General features: G+C 41.1%; 1 pseudogene; it reads left to right on the forward strand.

Annotated features, from left to right (window-relative positions):
- Positions 1 to 2,314: 2,314 nt before the first annotated feature.
- Positions 2,315 to 2,792, forward strand: LOC140628278 (thioredoxin pseudogene; annotated as a pseudogene).
- The last annotated feature ends 2,740 nt before the right edge of the window (positions 2,793 to 5,532 follow it).

Consider the following 5,532-nt stretch of genomic DNA (forward strand, 5'->3'; position numbering starts at 1 on the left):
TGCTCTAGGCACCTAGAGGGAGGATCAGTGACAAGGATAGCAGGAAAGGAAGACAAAACTGACTACATCAGAATTGTGATGGCCACGTAGGAGTATCCCAGGATAGAAATGCATTAAGAATCACTCTGTAAAAAAAAAAAAAAAAAAAAAAAAAAACACACAAAACTGCTCCATAGAAGAATGTAATTTCAAATTTCAAAAAGTCAAGTCACATATTATATGAGAGGATCTAATTTCCCTAATGTGAACATGTTGTTGAAGAGTATTTGGACTGGATGACGGGCACTGAGGCACTGAGGGGGGCACTTGACGGGATGAGCACTGGGTGTTATGCTATATGTTGGCAAATCGAACTCCAATAAAAAATATACAAAAAATAAATTTAAAGAGAGAGAGAGAGAAGCATAGTATTTGACTGAGAACCCATATTCTGGGAGAGAAGTTTCAGATCAGGTATGACCAGAAAACCAGAGTAAAAGTGGGGAAACTGGTTTCTCATCCAAGATCAAGGACTTAAATGCAAACAGCCCAGAGAGACATCTTTACCACCGTCTGCATCCTCACCAACCTGAAGATCAAAGCTGTCATTAAATGCCTATTGTTCCACTGAGCTGTAGCAAATGAGTAAGCACATGCATGATCCCCTGCCCTTGCAGGCTGTATAAAGATGTGCATCATTCCATGGCAAGATTACAGTCAACAACATCAGAACTTGAAAAAATTGATGACTTACAATAATTTATTTTTTTAAAAGATTTCATTCATGAGAGACACACAGAGAAAGGCAGAGACATATGCAGAGGGATAAGCAGGCTCCCTGCAGGGACCCTGATGCCGGACTTGATCACAGGACCCCTGGATCGCGACCTGAGCCAAAGGCAGATACTCAACCACTGATCCACCCAAGTGTCCCTAACTTACAATAATTTAATCAATTACACATTTTTCACCGAGGGCAAATAAGAAGGGAAGGTCATTTACCAGGGATCTGAGCAAGGAAGCCTGCATGAGGAATTACTACCACTCTCTCCAGATTTGTCTGGTGGAGATAGACTTTTGAGAGCTGATTCAGTGATGGGGAACAAGGAAGCTCATAGAATGGGATCTGGTATGTTTTAGTAGGATATTCGTAGGTGGGAATGAAATAAATGGAGTAATCACATGCGTTAGGGGAACCTCTCTTCCCTTAATCTCACATTTCCTTGAGGGAACTGTACACTGTACAACATACTTGTAGGGACACCCATGATCTCTCTCCTTGACCCTCCCTTGGGCCCTACCAAGTGAAGAGAAACTTAATGTGAGTCATGAATTTTTGAGAAGAAACTGAGAATGCTCTGCTCTGCCATTTCAATGGCTTCTTTATTGCGATCTACTAAGGACAGATGTGGGAGAAGGCCTGGGCTTGCCCTCTGAGCCAGTGGTAGGTGGGTGAGGCTCCCTAATTCCAGGGTAGGAGAGGGATTAGAAAGGCAGTTGAGGGTCTCACATCTCAGCTACATTCCCCAGTCAAGTTTTGCAATCGATGCTTTGATCTCTCTGACTCTAGTGCTCCGGGTTCAGTTGCTTTCAAATGAGGAAGAGGAAAAGTGGTGTTATACATTGTTCTCCTAAAACCCACCAGACCAATGGGTAAATTTATCAGGGAGAAGTGGGGAGAGCTGATAAGAAAGAGAGAAAAAACTCCCACAAACCTCATGAAGAAGTTCAAATTTCACTATCTTCCAATTTCTTTTCTGCAGTGGTCATTGTGAACATTATGCTATTTAGTCCAGCGAAAGACTAGTTTTTATTTCTGTTTTTTAGATGCCAAACCATCATGGGTTGATGCTTTTGTTTTTAAATTTATTATTATTATTATTATTATTATTATTATTATTATTATTTTAAATAGGGAGAGAGGTGGGGGCAGATGGAGAGAGAGAGAGAGAGAGAGAGAGAGAGAGAGAGAGAGAGAATGTTAAGCAGTTTCCATGCTAAGCATGGAGCTGGACTTCAGCCTTGATCTCACAACCCTGAGATCATGACCTGAACTGAAATCAAAAGTCAGATGCTTAACTGATTGAGCCACTCAGGCGACCCCAGGCTGATGCTTTTTAAAAATATTATAATAAAAACAACTTACTATAAAATGATATTAAGTAAAAACCAATGACACACAAAAAACAATTTTTAAGTAATTAGGTGAGACAGACATAAAAGCATACTCTGCTACATTGCTATAAATGTTTTTTTCTTTAAAGCTAAGCTCTGGCTGGCGTTTTGCATCCACTTTCCTCCCTCTCGCATTGCTTGTCAGACCCCAGCCGCCAAAATGGTGAAGTAGATCAAGAGCAAGTACGCTTTTCAGGAAGCCTTGAACAGTGCTGGGGATAAACTTGTAGTAGTTGACTTCTCAGCCACGTGGTGTGGACCTTGCAAAATGATCAAGCCTTTCTTTCATTTCCTCTCTGAGAAGTATTCCAATGTGGTGTTCCTTGAAGTAGACGTGGATGACTGTCAGGATGTTGCTTCAGAGTGTGAAGTCAAATGCATGCCAACCTTCCAGTTTTTTAAGAAGGGACAAAAGGTGGGTGAATTTTCCGGAGCTAATAAGGAAAAACTTGAAGCCACCATAAATGAATTAATCTAATTACATTTTCTGAAAACATAACCAGCCCATGGCTGTTGAAAACTTGTAATTTTTTTTATCTACAAAAAGGAAAGATCAAGTATGAAGACTATATACTCAACCACCATCTGATTATAAGTGACAATAAAATATTAATTCTACCCTTTTTTAAAAAAATAAAGCCAACTCTGAATTTCCAGCTTCTCTCATTGCAGACCAGTAATAAACAGTTCGTAGGCTAACACTGGTCTGCAGCCCATGCTCTTAAGTAGTGTTGATCTGGTCTACTTGGGATCACAGAATCCTCATCATCTCCTATAAAGATGGGACACAAAATAGTATAGTGGTGAAGACTGCAGGTGAAGACAGGGCTCCAATTCCCAAAGAATGAGTGGTAGAATCAACATGAACACCTCCTTCCTATGGTTGTTATGAGGATTAGATGGGAATATGCTTAAAGCACTTGACTGTGCCAAGCCCTTACAAGTGTCCGATAAATGTTATTATTATTCTGGACCAATGTCCATTTTGGGTGGTAGTGTCTGCTTAATGTTTTGGAAGATGCCTCAATGGGTATAAATAAATATCCCCCACAACTCATTCTTCGAAGGAATGAGTCAGATTCTATTATCTTGTAATAATTGGGGTAGCTGGGTCTTCATGTTTTCTTTTGCCCAGAGGCTGACAGAATCCATGCCAGTGAGTCAAGGGACATGAAGACTGGCTCTCAAGGCTGCATTGGTTCACTCTTGAGATATAAATGTGACTCTCATGGCTAAGTTCTAGATAAAGGGTCTAGTCAACATCATAATCATAAACAGCCATAAATAAGTCAGTCAAAGGTCTAGCCTCAGCTGGATCACTGCGTCAGTCTCTAGGGATATTCGCAATGCTTGTTACTGTTGCCTGGTAGTGTATCCTAAAATACTGGTTCATTTCCTATAAGAAAAGCAGACCTGGAAGGCATTCAAAGAACTGGAACCATCTGGAGTTGTGAGGGGCGAGTTGGGGGTGCCCTGGAGCCTCTAATGTACCTAACTGAGCTGGGTCAGCAAAGTGTGCCAAATGGCCTTGTAACAGGGTCACACCGAGATCTCTCCTTGTGAGAGAAGCAACCGACTGTTCCACCGGCCCCTTCCTCTTGGCATTTCCTACACTGTAGTTTGCCAGTACTGGCCCAAGTCCACTCCATTATGAAAAAAAGCAACAACAGTTACACCTGAATGGCATAAAACATGAACTGATTTTCTCCCGCACATCGGGCAAACAAACATCCTTCTCAGCAAGACAGAGCTAATGGAGGGAAGTCTGATTTGCTCTCACCAGGCCGGTCCATGCAGTCAGTAGGGCCACAGCTGGGGTGGTTCAGATCATGGGGCCTGTTTGCAGCACACCTCCTGGCTCGACCCGGCCACGTAGCTTCCTGTCCTGTGGTGAACGGAATCACCTTTATTTTTTCCACTTTGGTCTGATAAAACTACAAGTATCATGTGACACCTTTCCTTCAAGGTACTGCGTAGTGGATTCCTGTGTGGTTTTAAGGGGCATACTATCTAACAAGTCAGGCGAACCAAAATACTCAAAGACTAAATTTGTTTTAACAGAGGAAAAAGGCCCATGGCATGGTGGGATGGGCCGGTGGTGGTGGTGGTAGTGGTATAAATTCAGGCCTTGATAGGTTGTATGGTATGTTCATCTCTGAATTTATTTTATTTTTATTTTTATTATTTATTTATTCATGAGAGACAGAGAGGTAGAGACACAGGCAGAGGGAGAAGCAGGATTCCAGTGGTCCAAAGTGGGACTCGATCCCAGGACTCTGGGATCACCACATGAACCAAAGGCAGATGCTCAACCACTGAGCCACTAAGGTGCCCCTCATCTCTGAATTTAACCAATTATGTGGCCCCATAATTTGTCACTGATAACAGGGACGAGGGCTTAAAGACTACCAGAACGGAAGGAGATTTGTTAGTGTTATATTAAAAAGAAAGCTCAGTGATGAGTAAGACATTCTCCGCTCAGAAAAAAAGGTCATCTGGCAGGTCCTTGGCAGAATCAAAAATGAAAGAATGTTTATTATCAAATCCTTGTTCAAAATTAAAAGCCATTCTTGCTCTTCATCTAGTGAGTAAAAATGGTGCATTTTTACCTGGAATAGAAACTTCAAACACCTGTCTTACTGTCCTTGTTTTTTTTTTTTTTTTTGGTTTTGTTTTGTTTTAAGATGAATGGAGAGAATTGCTATTTTAAAAATTGAAATAAAATCACTCTCCTGTTGCTCTCACCCTCTTGCTGGGTGGTTTGTCATGCTTAGCATTGTCTCTTTAACTGAATTTCAATACGTGGCTACAGTACAGTATTCAAATTCAATTAAAGAGACAATAAGAAATTCTAGAAGAGTCATTTAAGGGAAATCAGTCTTTTAATAAGACAGAACCAAAGACTTTTCCCTAGGAGGCCTCATGATTCTGTTCCTCTGCCATTTTTCTAAAAAGGCACAGTATAGAGCAGCCACTAGTGAATGAGAACACCTTGGTTCTGATCCAATGTAATCCTTGGATACCTTGGGCCACAGTGAGACAATACATGGCTAGAATATCCTTGTAACCTAAAAATAGCAAGCATGCTGTCAAAGCTGTGAATGTTCCCATGGCATTTAGCCCCCACCTTATACCCCAAATTCCATATGCCACAGATGATTCACCTGACTGTTCTTCCCACCATTCGAGCCTTTTTTTGGGGGGGGAGGTTCATTCATTTTTTTGCTTCATATTAAGCAAATGAATGTCGCATTTAGTTGTGTGGTAGTCCTCTCTGGTTATCATGTGACAATCCTCTGAAGACTTTCTAGTCTTTATTTTTTTTAAGATTTTATTTATTTGTTTACGAGAGATGCAGAGAGAGGGACAGAGACATAG

The sequence above is a fragment of the Canis lupus genome, chromosome X (genome assembly GCF_048164855.1).
Source record: "Canis lupus baileyi chromosome X, mCanLup2.hap1, whole genome shotgun sequence".
In the NCBI taxonomy this organism is placed as follows: Eukaryota; Metazoa; Chordata; class Mammalia; order Carnivora; family Canidae; genus Canis; species Canis lupus.